Below are 18,996 nucleotides of genomic sequence, written 5' to 3'. Positions count from 1 at the left end.
TTAGAAACTAAAAAGGAAGAAATAAATAAAGACAGAAATGAAGGCAAAATAAAAAACAGGGACGGCAGCACACACAAGTGAAAACGAAACTGGCGAGATAATCCCATCGCCCATAGAATTAACGAAGTAATAATCCTCTAAGATAGATTACGTGTTTTCTAATTTCCCAATAATTTTCCATACAAGGTTCACACAATTCCCATGTTACCAATTGCCATATCATTAATATCATAGAACAGTCTACTCTAGTGATGCCCAGAAGGCCAATGTCATATCTTGGGTATAGGCAAGTCAAGGGTAGTTTGAAAGTCCGAGTGACATAGACCCAGGGGTAAACTCAGGCAATTCCTGAACGAGGTGCCTTAGTCAACCCGGAACACCTTTTGATAACCATGAACCATTGCAACTTTCAGAAATCTTGCAAAGGTAGTGGTATATTTCCGGTCAGATTCCGCCAGGTGATGCTGGCTCCACAGGTAGTCCATGAAAGAGACAGAATCGGTGAGGCAAAGGTCATAGAAACTTCCGTGGCCCAAGAGCCACACCATTGCATTACGTAGTGTTCGGGGGTTGGTCTGAATATCAGGTGTAAGGAACCAGTCGATTGACACATTGTCTGGTGTCGTCCCACCGATCAGCGCTAATAGCACACGTGCAAGGTCCCACACTTCTGTGACGTGAGGGCATGAGAGACGGTGCTCTCTGGTGTCTACGTCACCACATCGGCCGCAAGTAGCCGAGGGCCGTAGGCGGATGGCCGCCAGGCGATGATTAGTGGGTATTAGATTGTTTACGACACGATACCATAGCGCTGAAACTTCCGTGGGAAGGGCTGGGTTGTTGATATTAGCCCAAGCTTGGTGCCAGATGACAGACGGTCGTCTGTCCTCTAATTTATGTGGCGTGGGCTGGCCTCGAAGTGCCTGGTAAAGGCGCTTCGACGTGCGTGCCTTGTCAGTGGCCACTGTTAGGACGTAACATTGATTGAGGTAATAGTCCTTGACTGTCGTCATCCGGAACGGAATATGTGTCAAACATACTGGTGCACGCGCCGACTGTGGGCGATAACGGTCGTAAAGAACCGCTGTTGTCCCACCTGGGTCAGTTTCACGCAAATTGGCGATACGATGAATCATGAGGGCTGCACATTTGCGGGGAAAGTCAATGAGTCCAAGGCCACCATCGACCTTTGGCAGTGTCCAAGTCTGCGCATCAACTTTGAACACTGCATGCCGCCACAAGAGCCAATATACTGTTTGTGAGATGGCTCTGCCAGTTTGTTTCGGTAGCGTACGGAGTTGTGCTACATACCATGCCCGTGATAGGATGTAAGTATTAATCAGTTGGATTCGTTGATGGAGGTCGAGTCGTCGATCAGTGTGACTCACGCAAAGTCCTCTGATGCGCGTGAGAAGCCGCCTCCACGTGAGTGTTAGCATGCGCTGCGGACAGGCAGTCACCTCAAGGCCCAAGATACGTTGTTCCCCCGCAACTCGGTACCATGGGCGTTCGATGGTCAATGATCGTGGTCCTAGCGGTATCAGCACCGTTTTGTTGGAATTTAACATGGCACCGGATGCTCGTTCATAAACGTTGAGAACTCGGCGAACTGAATCGATGTCCCTAGCGTTTGCGATGAACACACCGACATCATCCGCGTATGCCGCACTGCGGAAGGTGACGCCTGGGAGAGCGACACCATCGACCATCCGTCCGATGTCACGCAGCATGGGGTCCAGCACTAAAGCGAACAAATACATTGACAAGGGACACCCTTGTCGAACTGATCGTCTGATGGGAATTGGTCGTGATCGTCAGCCGTTCACAACGATTGTGGAATTTGCTCCATCCAAGAAGTGCCGGATGATTCTTATGAAGCGCTCCCCAAAACCCATCCGCGACATAACGGCCAGCAGGTAAGGGTGGGAGACCCTGTCAAAGGCACCGGCGAAATCTAGGGAGAGAATTGCAGCCGGGGTTCGAGTGTCGGTGGTGAGTAAGACTGCATCACGGTATATAGAAGCGGCGGTGAAGATGGTTCGTTTCGAAACGCCATATGATTGAGTGGGGCAAAGTACCTTATTCATTACCTGTTTAAGACGAGAGGCCACGCTACGTGCCACCAACTTACGATCAGTGTTAAGAACGGTGATAGGACGCAGGTCTTTAGCTCGACAGTGACCTGTGACCTTTGAAATAAGGGCAATATGTCCAGCTAGAAATTCGGCGGGTAGTTCGCAACCAGCAAAAATCTCCTCGCACATTTTGCAGAAGCGGTCTCCTAACAGGTCCCAGAATTGTTGGTAGAATTCATAAGGGAGACCGTCGGGGCCAGGTGATTTTTGTCCCAGCTAGAAATTCGGCGGGTAGTTCGCAACCAGCAAAAATCTCCTCGCACATTTTGCAGAAGCGGTCTCCTAACAGGTCCCAGAATTGTTGGTAGAATTCATAAGGGAGACCGTCGGGGCCAGGTGATTTTTGTCCCAGCTAGAAATTCGGCGGGTAGTTCGCAACCAGCAAAAATCTCCTCGCACATTTTGCAGAAGCGGTCTCCTAACAGGTCCCAGAATTGTTGGTAGAATTCATAAGGGAGACCGTCGGGGCCAGGTGATTTTTGTCCCGGACAGGCACGGAGGACAGATCGCCAGCACATAGTCCTGTCCCGTAGAATTTCCTGCAGCCGATACACTAGTAAAGTCATACATCGACAAATACTGCTGCGAGTTTGTTGGATTACAACTCACTCAAAGGCATTGAAGATGACTGTTTGTAGCTTAAACCCGCATGTGTAAGGTGGAAGGAATGTATGGAATAATAAGGAAACGAACTTGAGAATACTATTATTGAAAGGCAAAAGGGAGTACCTGAAGATGAGCTGGGATATTTGCTACTGGAAGAACTCGACATAACACTGAAAAAGGTAAGTAGGAACACCGCTCCTGAAGTAGACGGGATTGCTGCGGAGGTATTGAGATTTTTGGGAAAGTGAGCTGTGGCAGAACTACTCCATATGGCGTGTGCGATTTTCCTCTGATTTCAAAAAGAATTTAGTATTTCCAATTGCAAGGACGGTGTGTGCTGACATACGTAAATACTAGCGAACCAAAATTTTGATACTACATAGCAGTAAGATCCTCATACCATGCTGTTGTTGTTGTTGTGGTCTTCCGTCCTGAGACTGGTTTGATGCAGCTCTCCATGCTACTCTATCCTGTGCAAGCTTCTTCATCTCCCAGTACCTACTGCAACCTGCATCCTTCTGAATCTGCATAGTGTATTCATCTCTTGGTCTCCCTCTACGATTTTTACCCTCCACGCTGCCCTCCAATACTAAATTGGTGATCCTTGATGCCTCAGAACATGTCCTACCAAACGATCCCTTCTTCTGGTCAAGTTGTGCCACAAACTTCTCATCTTCCCAATCCTATTCAATACTTCCTCATTAGTTCTGTGATCTACCCATCTAATCTTCAGCATTCTTCTGTAGCACCACATTTCGAAAGCTTCTATTCTCTTCTTGTCCAAACTATTTATCGTCCATGTTTCACTTCCATACAGCTACACTCCATACAAATACTTTCAGAAATGACTTCCTGACACTTAAATCTATACTCGATGTTAACAAATTTCTCTTATTCAGAAACGCTTTCCTTGCCATTGCCAGTCTACATTTTATATTCTCTCTACTTCGATCATCATCAGTTATTTTGCTCCCCAAATAGCAAAAGTCGTTTACTACTTTAAGTGTCTCATTTCCTAATCTAATTTCATCAGCATCACCCGACTTAATTCGACTACATTCCATTATCCTCGTTTTGCTTTTGTTGATGTTCATCTTATATCCTCCTTTCAAGACACTGTCCATTCCATTCAACTGCTCTTCCAAGTCCTTTGCTGTCTCTGACAGACTTACAATGTCATCGGCGAACCTCAAAGTTTTTATTTCTTCTCCATGGATTTTAATACCTACTCCGAATTTTTCTTTTGTTTCCTTTACTGCTTGCTCAATATACAGATTGAACAACATCGGGGAGAGGCTACAACCCTGTTTTACTCCCTTCCCAACCACTGCTTCCCTTTCATGTCCCTCGACTCTTATAACTGCCATCTGGTTTCTGTACAAATTGTAAATAGCTTTTCGCTCTCTGTATTTTACCCCTGCCACCTTTAGAATTTGAAAGAGAGTATTCCAGTCAACATTTTCAAAAGCTTTCTCTAAGTCTACAAATGCTAGAAACGTAGGTTTGCCTTTCCTTAATCTTTCTTCTAAGATAAGTCGCAAGGTCAGTATTGCCTCACGTGTTCCAGTGTTTCTACGGAATCCAAACTGATCTTCCCCGAGGTTGGCTTCTACTAGTTTTTCCATTCGTCTGTAAAGAATTCGTGTTACCATTTCGGTAATTTTCACATCTGTCAACACCTGCTTTCTTTGGGATTGGAATTATTATATTCTTCTTGAAGTCTGAGGGTATTTCGCCTGTTTCATACATTTTGCTCACCAGATGGTAGAGTTTTGTCAGGACTGGCTCTCCCAGGGCCGTCAGTCGTTCCAATGGAATGTTGTCTGCTCCGGGGGCCTTGTTTCGACTCAGGTCTTTCAGTGCTCTGTCAAACTCTTCACGCAGTATCATATCTCCCATTTCATCTTCATCTACATCCTCTTCCATTTCCATAATATTGTCCTCAAGTACATCGCCCTTGTATAGACTCTCTATACACTCCTTCCACCTTAATGCTTTCCCTTCTTTGCTTAGAACTGGGTTTCCATCTGAGCTCTTGATATTCATACAAGTCGTTCTCTTATCTCCAAAGGTCTCTTTAATTTTCCTGTAGGCAGTATCTATCTTACCCCTAGTGAGATAAGCCTCTACATCCTTACATTTGTCCTCTAGCTATCCCTGCTTAGCCATTTTGCACTTCCTGTCGATCTCATTTTTGAGACGTTTGTATTCCTTTTTGCCAGCTTCATTTACTGCATATTTATATTTTCTCCTTTCATCAATTAAATTCAATATTTCTTCTGTTACCCAAGGATTTCTACTAGCCCTCGTCTTTTTACCTGCTTAATCCTCTGCTGCCTTCACTACTTCATCCCTCAAAGCAACCCATTTTCTTCTACTGTATTTCTTTTCCCCATTCCTGTCAATTGTTCCCTTATGCTCTCCCTGAAACTCTGTACAACCTCTGGTTCTTTCAGTTTATCCAGGTCCCATCTCCTTAAATTCCCAATAATTTAGAAAAGAATAGAAAAACCGGTGGAAGCTGATGTCGGGAAAGAGAAGTTTGGGTCTGCAGAAACGTGGAAATACGCGAGGCATTACTGAACATACGTCGTATCTTAGTACACTGGTTAAGGAAAAATAAACCTAAATTTATAGAAATTGTGGATTTAGAGAAAGCTTTTGGCACTGTTGTGTGGTCTTCACTTTTTCATATTTTGATGGTAGCACAGAAAAAATAGAGAGAACAAATCGCATTCTTAACTTGCACAGAAGTCAGAGTGCATTTATAAAAGTCGAAGGACATGTAAGTGAATCAACAATTGAGGAGAGAATGAGACAAGATGTTATTCAATTTCTCCACTGAGTAAGAAGTAGAGGAAAACTAGGCGAAATTAGGAAAGAGAATGAAAGTTCCAGGGAAAGGAATAATGTTGCCGACTACATTGTGAGTCTGTTACAGACGGCAAAGGACTTCGACAAGCAGTTGAAAGGAATGGATAGTGTATTGAAGAGAGATTATAGGTAAATATCAACAAAAGTAAAACAAGGTTTACGGACTGTAATCGAATTAAATCAGGTGATGCTTAGCATATTAAATTAGGAAAAGCGACATTAAAAGTAGCAGATGGGTTTTCCTATTTGGGCTCCAAAATCACTATTGTCGAAGTTTAGAGGATTTACAACCCATATTAGCTGTAGCAAGAAAATTATTTCTAAAAAAGAGGAATTTCTTATCTAACACAAATTCCAATGTTAGGAGGTCTTTTCTACACATATTTGTTTGGAGTGTAACTTTGTACGGAAGTTAAACGTGAACGATAAGCAGTCTACAGAAGAAGAGAACAGAAGTTTTTGAAATGTGGTTCTATAGATAAATGCCGACAATTGGATGAGTAGATCGAATAAAAGAGTCGAATTGGAAAAAAAATTTATGGCACAGTTTGACTAAAAGAAGGGATTCGTTGACAACACAGATCCTGAGGGGTCAAGGATTTTCCATTTTGGTAGTGGAAGTCGATACAGTGGGTGAATATTGTAGAGACGGACCTCAGAAAGTCGTATCAAACCCGTGTTTGGATTCAAGACCACAGCAATAACAACATGAAAGTACACATATGACATCGATTTTCTTTGATAACTCTTTACCATCAGAAAGATCGTAAAACATTAAACATAAACGTGGGCGTAACAATCATTCGTGTTCTTCGCTATAATCTTTATGTTACTTCTCTGACTGGCATGCATTGTCTGTAGCAGAGTCTGTCCAAATTTATATCTAGTCCATGCAAGCGTTCCCTGCGAGTTAAAGCCTTAGCATTCGAGTCCTGAACCGACTGTCAGATGCAACGAACTCTCAGATAGAGCAACGCTTTTCAAGAAAACGTGATTTTTTCGATCCCTTTCAACTGATAAAACTCGGTAATTTATGTCGGACAGCTCGCCTTCACCAGAAACTAAGGTAATGTGATACCTGGGTAGCTATGTCGTAAAGAGATCTGCCCTAGTTGCCTAGGTTGGAGTTCTGAACCGGTGTGCAGTTTTAACTTGTAGTGAAGTTCTACGTTGTTATTCTCATATTAGCGAATCTGATACAATGGGATACTGTACTCGTAATTACTATTACACATTAATCCAATGAAGAGAAATAATCTGGTCTGTTCCTCGCTGCAGCTGGATTAAGAAGGATTTTTTTAAGTATTCCGTATGAGCAGCATTCAATTCAAACACGTGCGGCCCTCTTATACGTTGGTCTGCGATTTGATAACTTAAAATAAAAGTTTTCGCCAGTGTATATGGTATTAAAATGTAGAGAGTTTTGCTGAAGAGCTCTGTTTTTATCCGTCAGAATTTCATTTGTGCCACTGAATAAAAACTGAACAAGCTTGCAGCCTGGTTTATAATTTCACTTCAGGACTACAAGATTTTTAAGTGCACTTGCCGTCCCTTCATTGTGAAATATTTAAAACCTTACTGTTTGCCTTACTTCTAAATTTGAAAGCATTTAAAACTTTATTACACATGTACAGCTTAATTTTCTGTTCAAACATTATTTAGAAATTTATTAAATTTGTAGCCACCGAATACCACTGATACACTTGGAATCAGTAATGCAGTTGTAAATTTCATTACAGGTTTTATTTCCAATATGCTCCTGTACACCAATTTGCATGCAAAATGAAAGCACCACATTTACATATTGCCCACAGTGCCAAATATTGAAAGAGAAGTCCAGTCGTTTCGCTAAAATTCACAAGTATTGCTCTGCACGCACGCTATGGGTAAGTGCATTACTGCAATAAAACCTACCATATTTTATTATACATAATTTTTTAAATTATATTATAAAGTTCGGTAGCGAGGGATATAATTTGTACTCGATGGCGACATTGAGTGAAAGACTTGAAACATATCGTGTCAGCCGACGGAGAAGTCTACCCAAACAATGAATCAACTGCTGCGCGTTGCTGAAGGAGTGGAGGAAAGAAGGACCAACGAATTGGAAGAAGGAGGAGTTTATTAATACACAATAATGTTTTAGTTGCTAGAATCATCATGTCGGTTTCTCAAAGTGATGCAGGATAGAACTTTCACATTCGATATATATCGGGAGGAAAAATAGAGATATACGTGGGAAGAGAAGATCATGTCTGGTGTGCGAAATTAGTGAACAATATTGGCAGGTGAATGTCGACTACAGTCACATGTGCACTCTAATCAAGAAATCGTGTGTCCAAGTACAGGGCTCTTCAGATAGATACATCTAGTTTCGTAGAATTATATCTTCTACACAAGGAAAGATTCTAAATTATCGGAGGGGACATATAGACAAAAACTCTCTATAGACCGATGTGCAGTTGAGGAATGATACGAATAAAATTGGGAGATTACTGCCTGTCACCGTTTTCCTATAAGACAGGCAGTATGTAACTCACCTTCTAATCGTCTGTCACTATACACTGAACGTATCAGGCTTCTCCTCTTGCAAGGTGCACTACTAGCCATTAAAATTGCTACACCAAAAAGAAATGCAGATGATAAACGGGTATTCATTGGTCAAATATATATAACTAAAACTGACATGTTATTACATTTTCACGCAATTTGGGTGCATAGATCCTGAGAAAACCGTACCCAGAACAACCACCTCTGGCAGTAAAAACGGCCTTGATACGCCTGGGCATTGAGTCAAACAGAGCTTGGACGGCGTGTACAGGTACAGCTGCCCATGCAGCTTCAACACGATACCACAGTTCATCAAGAGTAGTGACTGGCGTATTGTGACGAGCCAGTTGCTCGGCCACCATTGACCAGACGTTTTCAATTGGTGAGAGATCTGGAAATGTGCTGGCCAGGGCAGCAGTCGAACATTTCTGTATCCAGAAAGGCCTGTACAGGACCTGCAACATGCGGTCGTGCATTATTCTGCGAGAATGTAGGGTTTCGCAGGAATCGAATGAAGGGTAGAGACACTGGTCGTAACACATCTGAAATGTAACGTCCACTGTTCAAAGTGCCATCAATGCGAACAAGAGGTAACCGAGACGTGTAACCAATGGCACACCATATCATCACGCCGGGTGATACGCCAGTATGACGATGATGAATATACGCTTCCAATGTGCGTTCACCGCGATGTCGCCAAACACGGATGCGACCATCATGATGCTGTAAACAGAACCTGGATTCATCCGAAAAAATGACGTTTTGCCATTCGTGCACCCAGGTTCGTCGATGAGTACACCACGCAGGCGCTCCTGTCTGTGATGCAGCGCCAAGGGTAACCGCAACCATCGTCTCCGAGCTGATAGTCCATGCTGTTGCAAACGTCGTCGAACTGTTCGTGCAGATGGCTGTTGTCTTGCAAACTTTCCATCTGTTGACTCAGTGATCGAGACGTGGCTGCAATATCCGTTACAGCCATGCGGATAGGATGCCTGTCATCTCGACTGCTAGTGATACGAGACCGTTGGGATCCAGCACGGCGTTCCGTATTACCCTCCTGAACCCACCGATTCCATATTCTGCTAACAGTCATTGGATCTCGACCAACGCGAGCAGCAATGTCGCGGTACGATAAACCGCAATCGCGATAGGCTACAATCCGATCTTTATCAAAGTCGGAAACTTGATGGTACGCATTTCTTCTCCTTACACGAGGCATCACAACAACGTTTCACCAGGCAACGCCGGTGAACTGCTGTTTGTGTATGAGAAATCGGTTCGAAACTTTCCTCACGTCAGCACGATGTAGGTGTCGCCACCGGCGCCAGCCTTGTGTGAGTGCTCTGAAAAGCTGATCATTTGCATATCACAGCATCTTCTTCCTGTCGGTTAAATTTCATGTCTGTAGCACGTCATCTTCGCGATGTAGCAATTTTAATGCCAGCAGCGTATTTCATCACCTGATAGAAAATTTAATTTAAAGAAAAAGGGACAGGAGAAAGTTGCAGGACAATGATACCCAGTAAATGAGATTCAGTTCATTACTTTTTGTAGAAGATGAGCCCTCAAAGCAATGGTCTACCACATGCCAAGATAAGAGAACACGCATAACAGCGGAAACGTAACAAGTCATTTAAATGACAGAGAGGTGTCGTGCACTTAGAGCCAGTAGCGCTCTGTTTTTGTATCTGGACAGGTCACTATTCCGCAGTGCTCAGTCGGCGCAGAGCCGTCGTATGAACTGGAAGCCGTAACCAAGTGCCCCTATGCGTCGCCGACATCACATGGGGGAATATCGGCATATGAGTGCGTTCGAACGGGGCAGAATGATTGGTCTCCGTAAGACGGATCTGCTGTTCCGTGACACTGCAGCTCGCACAAGACACGCAGTTTCAGTAGCGAAGCGTTTGTGGAACCAGAGGAGCAAAGAGGACCGCAACACAGCGCCGACTGGACGACACAGTGTGACCAGCACGAGATGACCACCGTCCTGTGCACTTGGCTGTAACGGACAGAACAGCTTCATCCACAGTGTTGGCGCGTCTTTGGAGCACTGCAGCGACTGTGGGCATGTCTGCATCGACTGTCTTGCGCCGCCTTCGGCGAGCTAGACTGGTGGCACACACGCCATGTTTTGGCATCCATTGACCAGAACCCACCAGCGCCGCAGACTGCAAAGGGCACTGGCGTGCTCAGTTACATGTTGTGTCTTAGGACCAGCTCCTCTTCAACTTGTCCTACAGTAATGGCCGCATAGCCTTTTTATATCGCCCTGGTGAACACAGTCGGGCTGACTGTATTGTTGAGTGGCTTAGCGTACGAACTCCAAGTACGATGGTTCGGCGTGCTATTGCCCTTAACAGACGACCTCGCTCCTGCGTCTTGAGGACAGTCTGAACAGCTATCTCTACATCACGGAGGTTTCACAACCTGAGGTACTTCCCTCCTGCAGGCCATTCCACATGTTGCTAGCGTCGGCCCGGTCACATGTGGAGATGAATGTGCAAGCTTTCTTCGAAGAACAACGGATACCACTGATTCCTAACCTACCCCTTCACCTGACAGCCCATTGAACATGGGTGGGATGTACTCGGTGGGCAACTTGTTTGTTTAGGTCCTTCTGCAACAACAGCTGACGGCTTTGTGGTGACGCCCACGAACTGTGTGCCAGAGTACTCTCCACCTGAATATTCAGGCGCTCTTTGATTCCATGTCACGATGTCTAGCGGCTCGAATTCAGCGTACGGTGGTGCTATTCTGCACAGAACTTAAGCAGTCACAGCGCATGTACAGGTCTGTAATGTTAACCAGAAGACCGTGTATTGACACACAGTAAACATGGGTTTAGAAAACATCGTTCTTGTGAAACACAACTAGCTCTTTATTCGAATGAAGTGATGAGTGCTGTTGACAAGGGATTTCAGATCGATCCCGTATTTCTGGATTTCCAGAAGGCTTTTGACACTGTACCACACAAGCTGCTTGTAGTGAAATTGCCTGCTTATGGAATATCGTCTCAGTTATGTGGCTGGATTTGTGACTTTCTGTCAGAGAGGTCACAGTTCGTAGTAATTGACGGAAAGTCATCAAGTAAAACAGAAGTGATTCCTGGCCTTCCCCAAGGTAGTGTTATAGGACCTTTGCTGTTCCTTATGAACGATTTGGGACACAATCTGAGCAGCCTAGGTTCTTTGCAGATGACGCTGTAGTTTACCGACTAATAATATCATCAGAAGATCAAAACAAATTGCAAAACGATTTAGAAAAGGTGTCTGAATTGTGTGAAAATTGCCAGTTGACCCTAAATAACGAAAAGTGTGAGGTCATCTACATCAGTGCTAAGCGGAATTCATTAAACTTCGGTTACACGATAAATCAGTCAAATCTAAAGGCCGTATATTCAACTAAATGCCTACGAATTATAATTACGAATAACTTAAATTCGAAGGAACTCATAGAAAATGTTGTGGGGAAGGCTAACTGAAGACTGTGTTTTATTGGGAGGACACTTGGAAAATGTAACATATCTGCTAAACAGACTGCCTTCACCTCGCTTGTCCGTTCTCTTTTAGAATATTGCTGCGCGGTGTGGCTTCCTTGCCAGATAGGACTGACGGAGTACATCGAAAAAGTTCAAAGAAAGGCAGCGCGTTTCGTACTATCGCAAAACATGGGAGAGAGTGTCACTGAAATAATACAGGATTTGGGCTGGACATCATTAAAACAAAGGCGTTTTTCGTTGAGACGGAATCTTCTCACGAAATTCCAATCATCAACTTTCTCCTCCGAATGCGAAAATATTTTGTTGGCAACAACCTACATAGGGAGAAACGATCACCATGACAAAACAAGGGAAATCAGAGCTCGTACGGAAAGATATGGGTGTTCTTTCTTACCGTGCGCTGTACGAGATTGCAATAATAGAGAATTGTGACGGTGGTTCGATGAACCCTGTGCCAGGCAATTAAATCTGATTTGCAGAGTATCCATGGAGATGTAGATGTAGATGTAGATGTAGATGTAGATGTAGATTTGTGCAGTGTCACGTTCCTAATCGGTGGAATAAGCTTCATTGTGACCACACCTCTCGGCGTTGGTGTTTCGCTTTTCCTAAACATTAGTGTGTATAATGCACGAAGAGAAAAACAATGGGATGTAACTTGTTACATGTGGTACAGAAATCATCCATAGCTCCAAATGACTCGGCGAAATGCCGCGTTGCTGTGGGACGAGGAATAAAACTGTAGACACACATGAAACTCAACGAGAAATCTAAACGAGAATAGGTCAGTTCCCAACAGAGAGAGACGAATGTTTCACTGAAATGAATCACAAAATTTGGAATTGCTAGTCTTGAGTTCCGTGCTACGTGCACAGAGCCAGGGACCAATGGCAGGACTTAGCACACTGCGATCACCGGAGTCGCGATGCTGAATTCTCGAGGTGAAAAACTACATGATCGCACGAAAGTTTTTACACATTTCCTATCGAGAATTTCCTGACCAAACAGTACGGTCTTGACACAAGGCTGTCTCACGGTGATGGAAGACAACTGCCGCATTCCTAATGTCTACAATATGTACTCGTAGAGGCAACCTAATGGAGTCAGTGAGTACCTCTCCATGGTATTTAACTCGGACGCCACACTTTATTGTAAGTCTGTAGTTAAAAAGTAGATCCAACAGCCAGCATGACAGTTGAAGGAAATGAACAGCTGGTGTAGCCTCACCCCGGCGGGTGTCTCGGTCTCTTTGAGTCTCACAGGTGGGACACATCTTCTGAGTTACCATTAGACCGAGAAGAAGGTCGCTGCAACTGTGGCCGAAACGTTGGTTTTTCTCCAGCAGCAGTAAACTTTTACATTATGACACGGTACCATACCCAGAAAACTTTTATGTCGACTGACTCTGGCCGAGGACGCCTACTCAATTATAGGTGGCACACATGTTTGGGCGCCAATTTCCCGAACAAAGGAAGACTGGTACACCTCCGGCACCACATAGCTTCAACTTAAATTCAGATATAGCAGCCAGGAACTTTTACACAATTTTACCGTCTTGAGCACTTTCTGTATTTAACAAATGGTGAAAGTGGAAATTACTTCGCCCTCTCCATTCGATGGTCATTCACGTAGGCAATCCATTGGTGGTAGTCGTTGACCTAGCAAATTAATCGATTTGTATAAGTTAATCGATTATATTTTAAGACTTCAGTGATCATTCCAGTCTAAGATTGTTATCAATAGGCTCGAAATTTTGTATGTAACCCCAATCTGTGTTTATATTTATGAGATTAATTCAATTTGGTCCTCTTTCTTTGTGATAATAACCGTCCCGGTTGAAAGAGTCTCCGCGTCGTACGATGGAGACCAACAGTGCCAAGTGGGGTCCGTGCGTTCCTTACGGTAGTTCCACCATTGAAGTAGCTCACTGTTAATGTACGCACAGTACCGTTGGAAATAAATTGCATTTGAAACGTAGTACGCTAAACGGCTCTTTTGCAGTGTTGTCCCCACGTCACTTCAACAGACACTAAGTGCTGAACGAGCGAGGAAGTGTGTATGCGACCACCTAGTTTCGACAGGCTCCGACACGGCAAACACATGAATTGGCTACTTCCAACTGAAACCAGGATAAAGTTTTACATTCGAGGCGTGGGCTGAAATTTACCCTAGGTTTCGAGCAGAAGCTATATTCCTGTATAATCGGAAAAATCTTTCTTAAAAACCCTGTATTAGAAAAAAGAAATGGACAAATATGTAGCTGCCTAACAAGGTACCATTGTGTGCCGGTTACATATGGAGACAACGTTTTGGTACAAAGCACAAAGTTGTTTTTGTGTGCTCCCTACCGTCTGAGTTAACGTAATCGATTCAAGTGTGCATTCGACACACAACTGCAGTGCCCGTACGAAGTTCTTTCGCACACCCATGCATGTCCGAAGGAAATATGCATCGTACTTCTGAATAACACAGGCACTGCAATATTATTTATCCGTCGACGTCGTACAAGTGACTTTCAATTAAAATGTCCATCCTGCACGGGAATACACGTAATGAATATACGAATTCAAGTTGTAGACACATGGTTGACGACATATGGAAGACACTGGCCGTGAGTCATGCCTGCAAGTTTTTCCTACTTGCCGGCCGAAGTGGCCGTGCGGTTAAAGGCGCTGCAGTCTGGAACCGCAAGACCGCTACGGTCGCAGGTTCGAATCCTGCCTCGGGCATCGATGTTTGTGATGTCCTTAGGTTAGTTAGGTTTAACTAGTTCTAAGTTCCAGGGGACTGATGACCTCAGCAGTTGAGTCCCATAGTGCTCAGAGCCATTTGAACCATTTTTTTTTCCTACTTCTTCCTTTACGGCAGCGCCGCTTGCCCCAAAATTCTGTGTATTCCGTCTTGTGTGTGTATCGGCCGGTGTCGCATCGTTCTTGCCTAGCGAAATTTCTTTGTTGGTTCGTTCTTTGTGCGCGGCGTTCTCTGCCCGCACCATGATGTCCGTCAGGTTTCCAAATGGCATTCCCTGTAGGGTACTGTTGACACGATTCTAACGATTTTTTTTTTCTTTTCACGATCCCCTGAAAATAGATCAGCTTCTGTCTCGGGTTGGTTCTCAGCTCATGTGATTGTTCCATTACTTCAGTCCTTCTTGCAAATGCGGCGACCGAGTTTATTCCGATTAGGGTTTACAGTCTTCCAGCCGAAGTGGACGATTCATTTCTTAAGGCGGCGTTGCTTCCGTATGGAGTCGTTCGGTATATACGGCGGGTAACCTAATCTGCTCAACATCGCTTACTTTCACAAATGAATGTCTGTGGTTACCGCATTCATGTTACATCTGCAGGGCACGAAGGAACCAGCTTCCTATATAACGATAGTGGTCATCTCAGATGCAATGGTTCGCGCCGTTTACTGTTTTAAGGTAGTCCTATAGTAAACGTCGCCGTTTGACATTTGCCGAATTAATATCTTCGCAGTCTGCTGTCAGTACTTCTCCGGCTTTAGAGGGCGTTGGGGAGGCGACTTTCCGATACCGGCACGTTCATATGCGACCCGTGTTCTTGTTAGGCGCCGGCACCGCCACCGCCATCGGTAGCACAATTCAAACACCGGAAGGTGGTGGATGGCTCCCAGGACCCGCAGTAGTTCCGAGTTAGCGTTCGACTGTGGATTCGCAGCACGTTATATGCGAAAGCGAAGTTGGGGTGCGGATCCACAATATGTCTCATCCGGGACAGTGTTTGAAGGAAGATCCGCCACGCACAATCCCCTGAGCGATGGTGGGATGCAGATCCACAATATACCACATCTGAGTGAGCGTCACATCTGGGAGAGGGCTCACAGGTGGACCAGCCACGCGTTACGTCCGAAGATGTGTTCTGTGTCCTACGTTGGGTCCACCAGCGCGATGATCAGGTCAGATACACAAAACAGAGGAAATGCACTGCAAATGTGGAATATGTGGGTGGAGGCGACTGGATGCATGGAGTACAGTGCTATACTACGCCGCCTGATCAGAAAAATAGTGCATTTGCGTTAGGTGTTGGCAGCTGTGCTACATTTACAAGCAATTTAAGAACACGGAACGAGAGGTGATGCGATGACCGCATGGGGAGAAGTGACATAAAATCGCCAGCATTGCGAAAAATGACGGAAAATACGTGCAAATTGAGGGAAAACACACCGAAATGCGGGGAAATTGAGGAAGTACTTGCGTGTCTTCTGGTTGGCGCACAACAGTTCGTGTACATGGGAATAAGTATGCGACAGCAAGAAGAATACGAGAAAACGTCGCCATGGAAGCGAAGGGAACCAGGGAAACAGTCACATTTTTCGATTGAGGCAGCATTCTACTGTATGTCTATTGAGGTTACAGTGATAAATGCGAGTGAACTATATTTGAAGCTTTCCAGGAAAACACAGAACCCTCCGCATCTAAACTTACATGCATCGACTTTAAAGGGTAACAGGGAGTCGGTTGAAAGATCGGTTGAGATGGAGCTGTAACAAGCTACGATTTAGTGGCAGACTGATCATGCATTCTAAAGAGGGACGGAGATGTTGCTGCAGGTCATGTGACCATATTTTTCCACTGTTCTGTCAGCAGGCATCAGTCATGTGACATAGCCTGCGTTCGACTCGTATAGAACCACGTGTTCTGTGAGCGACTTAGGGCACCGTATACTTGCGATCGTTAACAGCAAACCTCTCAGTTATCAGAGTTCCTCCATATCATGTGTGATGAAACTTGACTGTCCTATTTCGACACACTCCTCTAAACGAACGGGCCGGCCGAAGTGGCCGTGCGGTTAAAGGCGCTGCAGTCTGGAACCACAAGACCGCTACGGTCGCAGGTTCGAATCCTGCCTCGGGCATGGATGTTTGTGATGTCCTTAGGTTAGCTAGGTTTAACTAGTTCTAAGTTCTAGGGGACTAATGACCTCCGCAGTTGAGTCCCATAGTGCTCAGAGCCATTTGAACCATTTTAAACGAACGAAAATTCATGCGATGTACTGCATTCTCCTGTCGCATCTTGGGTATGAAATCGTGACTTTGGTTTTATAGCTAAGATGATACTAAGTTAGCAATAGGTGTTTGTGAGGCACTGAAATCCCCGTGTATACAACTTATGTCCTGTTTTCACAGTTAGTGGCGGCATGACGTGTAATTTCACACGTCAGACACCACTGCTATGCGTTTATCTCTTTTCTCGTAAGAGGTATTCTCCATTACTAACGATTATTTTATATAAGACTGATGCAAGCATAGTATAATTTCTGAACCGTGACTGGATGTGAACAGTGGATGCTACACACCTTGAACAGCTATATTGTGCTTGTATCAGACAGAGCCGATGTTTTAAGGAAGTAGGTTTTTCATTTTACAGTTTGTTACAGTAGTTTATATCGTAGAGAAACCTCCAAGAAGGCTGTGTGTCTCGCGCTGGAAACATATTTCTTACACTGGAATATTAACAGCGTTGCATTTACCACGACTAATAGGTCGTAAACTGAAGCAGTCTAACATTATAGCCTGTTTTAAGTGCAGAACCGTATAGCCTTAGGAGTGTGTGTCTTCATGTCCTCTCTTACCAATACCCTCTTGGTACTGACCCCGGACACTAGAACAATACTTTAGAATTGATAGCATAGTTGATTTACGTAAAATGCTTCCCCATCCATCCCTCCGGAGCTCCATCATGCCTAAAAACCACACGTTTCTTGTTCTTCTTAATCGCCCACTATTACATCATAACACTTTCAAATCTACTACTGTACACCGATAAGGGGTGCTAACTTCCTCGACATGGGCGTATCTGGAGAAATCTTCTGCACTTGGGTGGGTGCGGACTCGGCAAGTTCCATTCATTCGCGAGATGTGGAATGTAGTGTCTACTCCTGGTCAGCTTCAGATTAAATTGGTAACGGTGCTGCAGGGTGGGTTGGTCAAAACAATGCGAGGGGATCTTTCAGTCTCTATCCTAAGACTGTGAGAATGCCCTTTGACTCCCATCCGCATAGAGACAGATCGTAAATTAAGCACTACGCTCGAGATGCTAGAAATATGAAGATCGCTATTTGTATACTTTGATGACGTTTATGTTTGAAAATTAACAATGAATGGACGTCCTGCGCAGTCATCTATCTACATTGGCAATAGTACTCGCAAAGTAGGGGAGGGGCAGTTTAGTGATGATACTGAAACTGGGAAGCATGCTGTCAAATCACTGGTCGGTGCTGAAATTATTGTAAAATTGTTAAAATAGTTCGCGGTATCTTATGTGATGCTTATTATTACACTACATCGACGGTGTCTTTTCCATCCCACCCATCCACTGGTACGCTGTTGATTGCCACATGATGACTGACTGACGTCACTTGTTTGAGATGGAGAATGAGTCTTGGTGGAGGGGCAACACTTTCTGGGGTTGGCTAGCACTAAAACAGTGATCACGTACAGGTGTGCAGTATGAGGAATCAGTCAAAATGGAACACAGTCACCAGCTATCCCGTCACTGTGACAGATGATTTTAAATGTAGAGGTCGTCGGCCACCTTCGGATAGCAGTTTGGAAAGGCTCCACAATTCCGCAAAACTCTTCAGGGAGCCTCTCTTGTGACTGACTGTGTAGCCTGTGGCAAACGGTCATCCATGTGTTTGTGTCGTGCATTATTTTTGGCTGTTTAAGAGTTATGAGTGTGTTTTCATAGAGCTACACATGCATTATTTTATGACAATTTCACGAGTAGTGGACATGTCTGTTGTATTACTTTTTGAACAGGTGTGTAGGCTGTATGGTGCATTGTTTGGATAGTTTATAATCAGTGAGCGTGTTTGCATAGTGTTTTAAAAGCATTACTTTTAAAAGCATTACTTTGACAATTTATGAGTTGTTTTCATGTCCGTACATCAGCATATTGCATTATTTCTATGATTAACGAGTAGTTTGGCGGTCTGTAGGCTGTTTGCTGTGACCCCAAGCATGTGTAGGAGAGTGTTTTGTCAGTGTAGTAAATATACTATGTGAAATCCATCCCTAAATAAATTATCCAAAATAAATAAAGTACATTCCTTCCTCTCCCCAGCAGCTGGACACAGACTAAGTCCTTTTCCATCCATATTTCCCCCAGACCGCTGTGGGAAGACAGCTCCCTTTGGTAGCAGCACTGTGTACTAGGTCAGTTGGACCAGAACCTCATGGTGAACACACTGAATGGAGCTACTGCATATGACAACTCAAATTGTTTAAATAAACACTGCATACAAAATACTTACATTCATACTATCCAGCAGCCCAGCATAGGCTGAGTCCTTTTCCCATCAATTC

This window comes from Schistocerca serialis, chromosome 1, assembly GCF_023864345.2.
Source record: "Schistocerca serialis cubense isolate TAMUIC-IGC-003099 chromosome 1, iqSchSeri2.2, whole genome shotgun sequence".
NCBI lineage: Eukaryota > Metazoa > Arthropoda > Insecta > Orthoptera > Acrididae > Schistocerca > Schistocerca serialis.
Note: the sequence above shows the minus strand (reverse complement) of the source record.